At 45.8% G+C, this 14,681-nt stretch overlaps 1 protein-coding gene across 1 annotated transcript in view; it reads right to left on the bottom strand.

Annotated features, from left to right (window-relative positions):
• The window catches only part of SLC39A13 (solute carrier family 39 member 13), a 31,681-nt gene extending 21,395 nt beyond the window's left edge, over positions 1-10,286 (bottom strand). Inside the window, exon 1 of the mRNA XM_078864611.1 lies at positions 10,177-10,286. The gene's annotated coding sequence lies outside the window, so the exon portion shown is untranslated. The remainder of the gene's footprint in view (positions 1-10,176) is intronic.
• Between the last annotated feature and the right edge of the window lie 4,395 nt (positions 10,287-14,681).

Genomic DNA, 14,681 nt, shown 5'->3' with positions numbered 1-14,681 from the left:
GACAGTTATTGTTGTTGGTCTCATCCAAGTCCTAAATGAGTGCTCAAAAAAAACATTGCATTGTATTGTTTGTCATTTAATTTGTTGTTGAAAGTTGAAGCTTTAAATTATACAAACGGTCATAACAGGGCGAATAAAACGTGCGTGCTACCCAACGTGGACAATCGGCTGACTAAAGGGATGCATCACTGTGATTTACCGCTCTCTGAAACTAGGTGACGTTCTATTGCTCACTGTGAGAGGTGCATACAAAAATGTCTTCGTCTAATGACTTAACTTGAGGGCACAACTGTAGAATAATAAAGAAAAAAAACCCACAAAACAGTTTAACTCGCACAAAGTTCCTTTACGAGCCCTTTTTCTTGATGAATAAGTTCATTATTCTTGAAGAAGCAGTTGCTTCCTAAAGAAGAAGTTCCTTCTTCAGGCAAAAGGGTCTCATCATAGAGGAACTTGGTTATTTGTCATTGAAAATATAACTCCACCAGGGCAGATGCAACCTGAAAAAACTCACATGCAGTTGCATAAAAAAGAAGCAACAGAAAACATATGGATGGAAAGTACAAATGGGGGTTTGAAAATACCACACCAATAGACGTATGGAAAATTGTCCCAATGGCCAGTTTTTCTGGGTGACGTCAAGTCAAGAATGTTCGTCTCTGCTGGTTGTTGTAGAGGTAATTGTTCAGATGTCACCAATGACATTTTTGTACCGATCTCACTTCTAGATGCACGTACAGAGCTGGGGGGGAGGGGGGAATATCATCAGTCGCCCAACGTGCGAGACATTTGCATCGAACAAAAGAGATTACAGCACAGTCATCCAGGAGCCTAAAATGTTCTACATTCGTCCTGGCCTTAAGTAGGCATCACCAAGTGGGGTGGGTGGACATTAATGAATGCAGCTCAATTGACAATCTGAACTGTCTACATATAATTTTATTATTCAGGTGGGGGTGCAGGGAGAGGTGAGATGGGGATTGTTGAGGGGTTTTTAGGGGAGGGGTAAGATTGGGAGGGGGCGCATGTGGATTGATAGGCAGGAATGATGAATATTTAAACGACAGCGTGTGTTGCGTGTATCGTTTGCGTTAACGGCATCTCAGCTGGTTGTAACGTTCATGACGATAACGCTGCAGTCAACAAGCCAAAAAAGAATTCAGAGCCGAATCTATCAAAGCGTCATTTATAACCCATTACCTAAGATATGGGATTTTTTTTTTACCAAAAATGAACACGTGCCAAATGATAGCAAATTATAAAAAAACGATAAATACAAAAATAATGGTAAAATACCCATGAAACTATGGAAGAGAGATTAATGCAGTATTTGACGATACTACTGGTGGACCTTCCCACGTTCATTTCCAGTATTAATAGATGTTTCAACAAGAGAAATATGTTTTAGAAACATTCATTGTAAGTGTCCCACATTTTTTTACTCTTCATTATAAAAGGTCATGTGATCAGCGTACTGTACTTAATAACGTGAATTTTGGACTTTGGTCTGAAAGAGTTTGCATTTTTAATAGTGGCGGATATCATTACTACATTTTACAATGCTGCCATTCGAATTGGTGATTAAAAATGTTGAAAAAACCCACTGCTTTAATCATAGCTGAGGCTGGGCACAATGCCCTGAACTCGATGATCACACATGTCCGAGGGGGTGGGGGTGCCCATTCTCATCTAGTCTGCCTTCTTTATCACCCTCCCTTCCAACCACCACCACAGAACTCTTTACCACAGATGGAAAAAAATAACACGTGGTGCCCTTTAGTACACAAATCCCATCTTCCTCGCGGTTTCATAGACTGGCTGGCCAGCTGGATAGGTTTACATTTCCTATGTACAGTACACCAATGCATTCCATTATGCTAGATTATTGTTTCGATTTAAAGCTTTCGTGACTGCAGGGATTCATCATATTCTTGTGTTGCAATCGAAACGTGGTGAGAATTTTATTGTTTTATTTTTATTATTTCCCTTCTACGTGACTTTACCGAAAGAACCACGAATATAGATTATTGTTCTATTATTTCTCCTGGTTACATTTCAATTGTGCTAGGAGTGTCAGGTTAGAATATGAAGAAAATATCCGTTTGAAACTTTTTGCGGCAAGCAGCGGACAACGTTGTGTCAGAGAAGAATGGCCCCCGAAGGTGACACCACAGAACCTACTTCTTAACTTCCTTCAAAAGGCGTATTATTTACTCACGCTCGAGCCAGAACTTTTAAATGCCCCGCAGGGCGCGCCTGTCACATGCCAATGAAATCATACAAATATCGAGTGCCGCATGAGCAAATCAATACAAATACTGTGTGTTGATATATTTCATTTTGTTAAACAGCCAGTGTGAGAATCAAGTTTAATCGAATGTGTATTAGGCCCCACGGGACACGCAACCACCTCAACTGACGTTGCAGATGACAACAACCGCATGATTTTAATAAGGGAGCTCGGTTTCCAACACAATGCAACCGTGACTTTCCATTCTACCCATGTTCAAATGCAATGTCGAGAAAACGTACAGGAGGAAAGATCATTTGCAGATGCATCGTTGGGGAGGGGTATGGCGCGGAAGAGGATGGGGAATAAGGATTTACACGCAACAAGCACCTGCAATGAGGATTAAGGGTGATTATCCACAGATTTGCAAGGGGTAGGTATGAGAATAACAGCAACAAAAAACCGTGAAAACTATAAAGGTCTTGCCAGTCGGATTGGGAAACAATTAGCTGCAGGAATAAGAGGTAGACATTTACCCTTGCCTTGAACGAGATTTATATGAATGGATGGCCACTGGATGTACATATACGTACTGTACCTTTTTTTCAATACACTGCTGAAAATCACCCCTTTAAATTGACAAAACAACAAACATTGTAGTGGACAGAATACTGAAAAAGGGCGGAGGGCCAGCAAAGGACAAAAAGCAACAAGAACCAGCTACCAGAAACACAATAGCATGTTTAAAAAGAAAGATAAGGGATGGAAATGTGAGACTAAAATGTTTTGCCATACAATAGAATTCGCAGAGTAGAGAACAGAGAACAGACGCAAAGACAAATTAAGGAGTTGTAACAAGAAACGGAGGAATGAAAGCAGAAAAAAGGAAGTTGACAAACCACAAAAATAGATCTTGGTGACGAAAATAAAAACAATGCACGACAGGCTGGATCGTTTGTATGCGTGTCGAACTTATTTCGCACCGTACGTAGACAACCGTGCTATCATACACGTGGTGGAAGAATGGTGGACAGGTGACCACTGCAATTATTTACATTTATAGATGTCTTGAGGATATTTGTTTTAAATTACTCTGGAAACAAATGACGTTTAAGATGAGGAGTTTGTCCAGATGTTACAGCATACGTGGCCACTGCTCTTTGCAGCGTGAAACAGGGAACCCTCCTGGAATAGATTTTAAAAAATATGGACATCAAAAATAAGGCCCGGCTTTTTGATCTAAATGAGTGCACTATTGAGGGAAGGTCTACACACCACTGCCTGAAAGGTCACCTATTATATACAGGCTTCCCTAGCTTTATTCTTTATCATCAGCCACCATCCCTTTCTAGAGACTTGTCCTGCCCAATCCCACTCATTTTCCTTAATAGTTCTAATGTTGTCATCAAACTGCACACGTTCTCTATTCCACGTGCTCATCTCTTTGTCTCTCAACGTAACTCCGAGCGTACATCTTTTCAGGTTTTGCGGACTTTTTAGTTTTTGTGCGAAAGATATATATTTTTTTTGTTATTGACCACGTATCTGAACCATGCGTCAGACAAGACAGGACACGCTGATTAAAAATAAAATAGCAAAAACACAAAATGCTTGGGTTTAAGCTGCACCTCCATGCATGCATGCAAGCCTATGCATGCATAATAGTAATTTCACCAAGCCAAATGGGTGTGTTCCTGCAGGCAGCGTTGGTTTGGGTTGACTGCATACTTAACATTCAATGACTATGCCTGGCTTTTGGCAAGCTATCCTGTACGGGCGTCTCACATACCATGGTTACAAGCCCCAGCTGTATTATAGGATGGTGGAGCCACACACTAATCCAACAAGACCGACCCCCCCCCCCACCCCCATTTACAATGATTCAATATCAATTTCGATTTAAAGCTTTCGTGACTGCAGGGATTCATCTTCTCGGTTCTTTTGGTAAAGTCACGAAGAAGGGAAATAATAAAATAATAAAAATAAAACATAATAAAATAATTCTCACGACGTTTCGGCCACAATGCAAGCAGCCGTCCTCAGGTGAAGAGCAGGTCTGTCGGGAAGACGCTGTCTTCCCGACGTCGTGAGAATTATTTTATGTTTTATTTTTATTATTTTATTTTATTTTATTATTTCCCTTCTATGTGACTTTACCGAAAGAACCAAGAAGATTAAATATCAAGTCAAAGTGTCTACCTGCCTGGTCAATCGGGCAATGGCATGGAACTCATCTCCATTTGGTCGCCTTAAAACTCGTGGTGGAATTTCCACTGTTCAATGGTGGGGGGCAGTCTCTCCGTTAGATGACCAATGTTGACTTCTCACTGCTGTAGATATTTGATTGACTCTATAGAGGAAGATGGGCTGAGTGGTCTCACAACTGGGATTTCAACTTTGAAAACATTCGAATTGTGATTCCAGCACTCTGACCACTGAGCCATCTGGACATGTGTATGCAAGTCATTAAAAATGGCGAGCCGCTGGATTTAATAACACATGGGTTTTGTTTATAGATCAAACGTTTGTCGCACGCGAGGCAGAGAGCCCAGTTCCGTAGTCACAACAACTCAGTTGTTATACCGCCACTCCTCTCAATAAGCATTCCAATGCAAATGTCACATTTTGTTACAAAACACAGCGATAGTGTAAGAACACTTGAAATATATCACGTAAGACTACAAGACTGTTGAGTCTACTATTAAATAGCATTTGTTAAAGTTGTTCGGAATTTACAGGACCAAATCTGACGATGACTCAAGCTTTTCCGCCTTTGCTCCGTTCACTTTTAACGCCAATTCATTTTTTCTCACCATCATTCCCGTGAAAAACCACGTAATCTATTTAAATACAGACTGATCATGCCAACTCAAAATGCAGCGGACCTTTTCTCCAGACAGACTTTTCAGTAAATACACAGAACAGATATGTACAATACCTCGGCTGTCAATGACGACGTTGCAGAAGCCTCCACGCTTTGCTCGCTTCAGCCGAGACACTGCGCTTTACAACAGAGCCCAAATCATCAGTGGGCGCTCGCTTGAGCCTGTGTGATTGGTTCTGCAGTAACCAGCTAAGCGCCACGCAGATGATGATGATGGGGAGGTGGCCAGGTGGCTCAGGGTGCTAATACTGTCAGAGCACTGAGCCAGAACGCCCCTCGGACCTGGGCTGGACTCCCAGTTCAGCCACCTGTGATGAATCTGATATTTTTCTTACGATTAAACAGCTTTTCCTCTAAATGTATTTAAATTGCGCTTTTGGCATAATTTCATCACATGAAATAACGGTTCGGATCTCTCTCAAAGCAGCGCAACTCTGCATGCCAGAGAACAGCCTGCAGATTAACGTAGCTTGTCGATTGTCTCAGCCCAGTTAACAATTATTGCATAAAAAAATTCCACAATTATCAAATAGGTGTTTTCAATAAATTTGGGTTTATTCAAGTTATGAACATTAACAAAAGTGTTTGGTTTTATTGAGGTGTGTCTAACACTCTGTACAGGGCATTTTAAAGGTGTGCCCCGAGTGTTGATAGTAGTTCCATGGCATCATCTTGGGCCTTGTTGTTGCTCTGGAGACCGGGAGATCAATGATCCATATTCGATGTTCGGTCGCCGATTTGAAATGATTCGTCGTAATTTCTCTCTTAACAGAGTGGTCCGCGTGAAGGCTGTCATCTTCCACCTCATACACGACATAGAATGACGCAATACCCGATCCACAAATACGAAGGAGTTATCACAGCGATACACGCTGCTACTCCTGACGCAGTTATCTGGCTTGACCACCTGAATGTGAAATGATAGTTGTTCCTCTGCATCTACAACATCAGCCGTACGAAAGAAGAACTTTAGGCATTACCCGAAATAAACTGATTTAACTTCCAGGGCTATCTACATATATAAAAGGGAAATTTGTGAAAAGGTGTGTCTGTTCGAAATGTTTAGCATACTTCCCGACATGCAATAAACTTGAAATTTGGCATGCGGGTAGCTTCCAGACAGTACACAATGCAAAACGTATAAAAATAGACTTTTGTATTTGGGGGGGGGGGGGGGGGAACGCAATAATGCATATATTTTGCACGCCAAGTGAGCGTTGACGTCACATCTGTGATGTCACCCGCATGCGGCAGCGTTACGCAGTGTGCCTGCTGACGTCACGCACCCCCCACACCCTCCGCGTACGTGTCTTTACCGAAAGAACCAACAAAGAGTATACACATTCCTGCAGTCACGAAAGCTTCAAATCAAGAAAGAATCCAAGTCTCGGGCGAAGCCAGGTCGTAAAGCTAGTTCTTTCATAAACAATTGTCTACTACTAGCTGTGACTTTGAGAGCCCAAAATGGATTTTGTTATTATTACATGACACAACTTCAACATAAGTCATTTATAGTCATAGAGACAGTATACCACTCTGTGGTATACTGTCTCTATGACTATAAATGCTACAAATGGAAACGTGTGAAAAGCTAGCTACTCTGTTCGTGACATTTTTAATCAAAGCAGCTGCACTATTTCCACACATAACTATTGTTTATTTACCAATGCCTTTCACTGCACCACACAATGTGCCTGCTGTTGCTGCCAGTACTGTTGAAAGGATGCCAAATGAGGGCATTTAATGGACCTTTTCACGTGAGCAGAAACTGCACAATAACCAGAAATGCGGATGATTTCATGAATTGGCAAATGTAGTTTTAAAAATGTGCGTGCGTTCTACGTCTATGCAACCAACTGATGAAGGTTAACATTTAAATGCCGAGAGAAATGTCAGCCCTCTATACGCAAAATTGTGTTACATTCTTACACGGAATAACTGAAGCATGGGTGCTTGTGATCTTATTAAGGATTTTTTTCCCGAATTTTCTGACAGGACTGTGGCGCACACACACAGACAGGAGCTTTTGGCTTGTGTACAGAATGTGAGGAATGTCACGCCAGTAGAGGGAAAGTAAGTTGAAAGTTAGAGGAAAACTTGTCAGGACACCGTTGTAGACATAATCAGGAAGAGGTTGTGATGGGTGGGATGTTTGCGCAGGATCGAGGATGGCATGTTCCCAAGGCAGACATTGGAGTGGAAACCAGAGGTCAGTGACCGTCGTGAAGACCTAAAGCCAGATGGTGAGATGCTCTATGATCAGACTTCAAGGGTTGGGTGAGAGGTGAACAGCAGATGTGTGACGTGACAGAAGAAAGCAATTTGGTGCTGTGGCAGAATAAGCAGTACTGGCTGTGATGACTCACAACGGAAAAATAATGCTACTCAGGTAGCAATCGCAGAAGGTGGCGTGACATAAAACTCTCAGGGTGGACCGGGGGTGGATAATACTCTTAATAAGTCACGTAGCAAGTGTGGTGGGCACAGGACATCTGATATGTGTGAAGCGCAGCTTGCTTGATTAGGGAATTTCTCACAACCTGGTTAGATGCCACGTGGTACGAACGTGACCCAACAAAAGAACAGTGCACTGATGAACCCAACTTGAAATGTAAAACCCTATGAGGGGCTATTCAAACATTATAGGAATAACACAATGTCTGCTCCTGTTGCCTTTCCACTTCGTCTACATCCACTTTTTTGCTGAGTAATTGTCTCAAATACCCTTTTTGCTTTGGTGCCTTGAGATGTACAGCATGACGAGCTATTTATTTTTATAACAAATGATGGAGATGTTAAGAACTGACCACCACTGAAATGTGAAATTTGCAACACCAGCTCAGATACTGAAATTGAGATGTGTCACCCTATTTTCTCACTTGAAAACAAAGAGACCACGTTATCTTTTACTTGTGAAGGTTATTTTGTCACTACATCTCCATGCCATGTCGATCACGGGGTTGTTTCACAATGCGTCATCACGCACATCAATGCACGTTGTTAAAAGGGTTGAGGGAGGGGTACCAAGACCCATTTATCGATCACGCACCACTAATGTTAGCCACGGCCTGGAATCTAACTCAGTTCGGTAGATTCAGGGCATCACCCTACCCACTGTGCCACCCCACTCAAACAAAAATTATAAAATGAATCAAGTTACTGCAAACACAAACAAACCACTTTATTTCAACATCAGTGTGTGTGAGCCAGGGTTCCCTTCTGAACCACACCTCCGCTAAGCGCGGTTGGCTACGTACGCTGCGAAATAAGTTCAACATACAGACCCTCTTTATCCAATTCAGAGTGAGACCCCTTCACCTAAAGCTGGGGTCACTTAGGCCCCCCTTGTCTGGACCCTTCTGTGGGCCCCTTTATTCCTTCCTCAGGCCAAGCCACCAAAAACCACAAGCCCCCAAACTCAGGCCCCCTGGCATCTCACTCCACCCCGGCTATAAACGCAGCTCCCACCCACCCTCCCTCCCCGCCCAGGAATGAATGTGCCACGAAAAGGCTCCCTATGCACAACTGGTGGTTCAGGCTCCCGTGTCTGATGTGCGTGAACAATTCCCCAAGTTGATTTCTTTCTCACCCTACCTTAGCTTGTGCCGAATTATTAAACGAGAACCTATGGGGGGGGGATCTCAAACATTCCGTGGACTGCGATATTGGTTCGCATGGTGGTTAAATTAACGCTAGCGCCATGCTTAAATCGATGTTACATTTATTTTAACATACGTGAACAAAAACGAGTGTAGTCAACAACGCAACTGCTCAATTTAGCCTTTGAAAAATGATTGAAATTAACATGTTGTACTATTTTGCTTGTATTTAATGTCGATGTAGTTTTTCTTGTAATTTATTTTGCTAGGTATTTAAACTAAACGCTGTATTTTTATCCCCCCGGCTACAGTTAATATTAGTGACCGGTGATATCTAAATCGTTTCCCTCATCAGGGACCAGCACTGACCAGCGAGGAGAAGTATGGTCAAACAAACCGCACGACGGACGCAACGTGGGAAGGCAGTGGAATTAGTAATGGCTGGTACACGTCTGTGAAAAAGAGCTTCATAGCTCATCGGATTCCTTCAGTATATTCCGACGATTCTGATTCTGATATACAGTGATCCGGTTACAGAAAAATTACAGGTCTAACGCACCTTTAGAAGGGGTTGTGAATGAACGTAAATACGTGTTTGAGATTAGTGGGCGACGTAGAGGCTTCGGAATAAATTATTTTAGCTGTGATTTACCCCCTATCGTGTTCACGGGGAATCTGTTAAAATATTAGTTCTGTATCCCATACATCACCAATCCTTGTGGGATTGTTATTAGGGCAAGTGGACAGACAATCACATCACTGCGACATGGCCAATCATCACTCCCTCCGTGATAATTGTGGAAAGTAAACAGTGACCGTCAGACGGACGTACTGGCCCCGACGTGCTAACGTGTAATTTACACCAGAAATATAAAAAAGCATTAATGCACCTCCCATTAGCACGGTCGGCTACGTACGGTGCGAAAGAAGTTCAACACATACGTACACACGCATCTCTCTACCAACAACCCACAAACTCTGTAAGATAACATCCCCATGGTCAATAAAACGAGCACCACTTTGCGGTAAGCCAACAGTGGTCGTCCTGTGTAACAGACTTCCCTCTGCCATAGTAATGTGGAATTCCCACGACTTATCTATGCGCCCGGGGACAGTTGGGCCATCACCGGTCTCGCCTGATATTTCTCGCGGGAAGCCTGCGGCTAGGCCGCCGGTCAATAGACGGCCAAGTGCGTCCATCGACCACGCAAACTCCGCGGCCACAACCAAGACGCTGATCAATTAAACTTTTTTTTTTATACAAAAACCGAATTAAACGGGTTTATTTTGTACGTATACATATATATGTAAAACAACACATTAATCCGTAAGTTTACTACGTAACGTTACGGAGACGTTCGTGATTTTAGGAGAAAAAAAAAGTTTAAATCTCGGCTGTCGAAACCTTGGCTTTGTATTTGTTAAAGCGCGAACTCTTGCGGGAGATTTACCACGAAGCCTACCTTGGAGTAGCTGCTGCTGCTGCTGCTCTTTAATAACACTTCACCGTCCTTCACTCCCCAGTCAACTTTCAGAACTTGCTCGCTGGCATCACCGAGCGGGCGAAATCCTCAGAGCGACTCCCTCCCTCATGAATATTAAGTGCGCCGCTTCAAGACTCATGAATATTTAGTAGGCCGCTTCAAAACTCATGAATATTTAGTAGGCCGCTTCAAAACTCATGAATATTAAGTTATCCGCTTCAAAACTCATGAATATGAATTCTAGATTTGAAGCTTTCGTGACTGCAAGGATTCATACACTTAGGTTTTTTCGGTAAAATCACGTAGGTAAAAAAATTAAATAAAAATAATATAAATAATAATATAAATAAAATAATAAATCACGACGTTTCGGAGGCAACTAGGGGTCGGCACGGTTTGGCTCAAACCACCAAACCGCGGTTTGAACCGAACCAAATCGGTTTGGTTTGGCTCTGTTTGAACTGGTTCGGTTTGGTTTGGGGCTACGAAAACCGACTCGGTTTGGCTCGGACAGGGTGGAACCGGCTCAAACTAGTTTGGTTGGTTGTAAAGGCGACACGAAAGGACATGCTGTAGTTGCCTTTGCTGCGAATTCACTTTGCAATTGCATCTCCATGGCTCGAGCGGCTCAAGACGGCGCCATCCCCGGCGGCTCCAGCATCACAAGGTATCTCATCCACGACGTGGAAGAGACCAAACACGCCGGTAGCGACGAGGAGCCGATGGCGAGCGAACGTGAGAGCCCGGACGCCACGCGCGGCGACATGCGGCAGAGCCTCATGCGCACCCTCGGCGCCGCAGCGCTGCAGACCGCGACGCAGCCCAAGCCCAAGAAGGCCCGTGTGTCCCGAGCGCTGTGGCACGACGAGTACTTTGAGACGAGCCAGGCCGCGGGCGACGTGCAGAGCCGGACCTGCAAGATCTGCACCCTCCAGTACGTGGGCTCCACCTCCTCGGGCACCCGTATCAAGCATCTCAAGACCCATGGGATCGTCGACCCCGAGTCGCCCACGGTCGTCACGTCGCCGCCGACGGGGAAGGGTTTGCTCGTGCAGTCCAAGATGGCCACGCCCATGTCAGCGCACGCGAGCAAGGCCATGGACAGCTTTGTCGCCGAGTACATCGCGACGAGTGGTCTAGGCCATAAACACGTAACATCGGATCCCTTTACGACTCTTCTTCAACGAGCTGCCCCGGGTTACGAGCCCAAGTCTGAGCGCACGGTCAAGCGCCGCATGCTCGAGATGTATGTCGTCCTCAAGCTACTCGTGCTACAGTACTTTACTACTTTTGGCTCTTGCGTCTCCTTGACCTACGACGGTTGGACAAACGACGCCATGACCGGCTTCTTCTCGGTCACCCTCCACTGGATGGACCCGGCGTCGTTCTCCATGTGCAACTGCATCATTGACTTCTTTTGGGTGGCCCCGGGCGAAGGCGTGGGCAAGCGCATGGCGCAGCGCCTGCACGAGCTGCTCGACGACTTTGGCGTGTGGCCGCGCCTGCTCGCCGTCGTCACCGACAGCGGTTCTGACGCCGTCGCATCCACCAAGTCCCTCACGCTCCTCGAGGGGAGCAACCTGCGCTCGACGTGCTGCTTGCGGTGCATCGCGCACTGCGTCAACCTCGGCGTCAAGGCCTCATTCGGCGCGTTCGAGACACTGCTGCGCAGCCTCCGCGCGACGCTCGGCGCTATCCGCAAGAGCAAGACGAAGAGGGCGGCCTACACGTCGCTCGCGCGGCACTACCTCAAGTGCCCGCTGCAGCCGCCTTGCCTCGACGTGGTCACACGTTGGGGTAGCACGTACGTGATGCTCACGGCGTCGCTAAGGCAGCGCCAAGTGATCGACGCCATCTGCCTTGAGCCCGGCTGGTCGCGGAGCCAGGCCGGCTTGTCGGACGAGCAGTGGGAGCAGGCGGCGCTGCTCTGCCAGTTCTTGGAGAAGCCGGCGGCCATCTCCGATGCCATGGGCGCCGAGGAGTACTGCACCATCTCGAACGCCATCACGGCGCAGGAGGCTCTCTTGAGCCACTGCATGACCCACCGCCCGAGTCCTCATGTGGTCGTGAGCTCGGCCGCCGTGACCATCTCCGACTACATGGTCAAGTACAGCGACCTTCTCTCGTCCGAACCAAGCCGCGTCGCCTGCTTTCTCGACCTGCGCCACCCCAAGCCCGCGGCCTCGAGCACCGAGTACAGCAATATCAAGGACATGATGACGGACATTCTCAACCAGCGCTACCCAGCGTTGACGACGGACGCGGTGCCGAAGGCGGCGCCGCGTGGCGGCATTAACATCCTCTTTGACATGGTCTACGCGCCCAACGCTCACGACGGCGCCGCCTCCGAGGTCGACCGCTTCCTGCTTGAGCCGACTCAGGACCTGAGCATGGACGTCGTCGAGTGGTGGAAGCTGTACGGCGGCAAGTACCCGCGCCTACGACGCGTGGCCCTCGACTATTTGCCTATCCCGGCGTCGTCCGTGCCCTCCGAGAGAGCAAACTCGGCCGCCAAGCGCTCCTTTCTCGACCGACCAAACCTGCACAAGTGCACGTTCAAGGCCGAGATGTGTGTGCGCTCGTGGGCGCGGATGTTGCCTAGTGTTGGGGTTTCACTGCCATTGAACTACCACACTGCGTTCAAGGACATTGGGCGTGCCAAGCTTGAGGAGATGGCTGTGGACGACATCGTCGTCCAGTACTTGCTAGTGAATCTCAAAATGAAGAAAGCCTGCGTAGAAATTAGCGATTAATACACTTGATATTTGTATTGAATGCGAATATTATTTGCCGCGCATCTTTTCGGTTCAAGCCAACTCAAGAGGTTTGGTTTAGCTTAATTTGGTTTGGTTTTGGTTTGGTTTGGTTCAGTCGTCGCTGGTTTGGTTTGGTTTGCTCAATTTGAAACCAGTTTGAGTCGGTTCAAACCGTGCCGACCCCTAGAGGCAACACAAGTCTCCTTCATCAGGTGGGACTGTCACAGCTAGATTTACTGTATCAAGTGAGGCAAAATTCCAAGAGACGAGCTCTTAAATACAATTTAAGGGGGAGGGGGGAGGAGCTTATCTGAATGTGGTAGCCAATGAATGGAAGGTGTTGGGGGGTGGGCGGGGCTAAAATAATTTTTAATTATTTATTATTTTTCTTTTTTCCCTACGTGACTTTACCGAAAAACCCTAAGATCATGAATATTAAGTTGGCCGCTTCAAAACTCATGAATATTAAGTTGATTCTAGATTTGAAGCTTTCGTGACTGCAAGGATTCATACTCTTAGGTTTTTTCGGTAAAGTCACGTAGGTAAAAAAATAGAAATAAAAAAGAATAAAAATAATAGAAATAATAATACAATTATTTATATTTTTCTATTTTTTTACCTACGTGACTTTACCAAAAAACCTAAGAGAATAATATTAAGTTGGCCAACACAACACTCGCGAAACATTCCACCGTGGCCCAAACTTCATGAATATTAATAGTTCGCTCAATATTTTTTTTATCCGCAGCAGCCTCATGTACCTTATTGATCTATTCCTCGACCAATTAATTTTGAGGAGGGTTAAAGCCCAACTCAGGTCTTTCGCTGGAGGTGTAAATACATAAGGGGCCGTCCATAAATGACGTCACGCGATTTTGGAAGATTTTTGACCCCCCCCCCCCCCATGTCACACGGCGTCACAAAAAGTCAGACCCCCCCCTCAAATATGACGTCACAAAGCTCTGCCCCCCCCCCCCAAAACCATATTTCCATTTTGAAAATATAACATGCTTCAAATCGCTTTAAACTATTGTCATTGTAGTGTGTGTTTAATGTGGCGCTGCACTCTGATGTTGTAGGAGAAAACATTTCTTAAAAAGTCAATTTATTTAAGTAGAACGTGTTGTCAATATTTATTTAAAGTAACGCATTTCTCAAACACCCCCCCCCCCTCGTCACACATCGTCACGAATGTTTGACCCCCCCCCCCTAGGTGCGTGACGTCATTTATGGACGGCCCCTAACGTGTTAAAGAGCAATTCATTCATCTGCTGGACACGTCGATCCACTGCTGGATGAGGGGCCTCCCCACGCCTCTACGGGTCGTGGAGGGATGTGGCGAGCGGTGGCGCTCACGGCCAACACCACAGTGACGATTACCTGAACTCCTAGGTCGGCTCAGCCTCAAATGACTACCTAGTGCGGTGTGCAAACATCGCCACTGGGGAGACAAAGACGGCCGGGCGTCGTCCTGGCCACCCACCCCAGCGTGTGCCTTAATAGGTTCTCGCTAACAACACTTGCCCCTACAATCTGTTAAGGTTATACGGGGTGGGGGGGGGGTCTTTGTGACCATACTTCACCACGCCGGCCAGTGCAGGATGACCAAGGCGGAGAGCAAAGACGCACCGCCGATGTGCACGGTTGGCTACGTGCGAAATAAGTTCAACATCCTTGGAAGAAAACAAGTTAAGAATCAGGATTTGCTGCACTGACCTCTCATGGACA

The sequence above is a fragment of the Lampetra fluviatilis genome, chromosome 18 (genome assembly GCF_964198595.1).
Source record: "Lampetra fluviatilis chromosome 18, kcLamFluv1.1, whole genome shotgun sequence".
Lineage (NCBI taxonomy): Eukaryota > Metazoa > Chordata > Hyperoartia > Petromyzontiformes > Petromyzontidae > Lampetra > Lampetra fluviatilis.
Note: the sequence above shows the minus strand (reverse complement) of the source record. Positions and strands in the feature narration are given on the sequence as shown.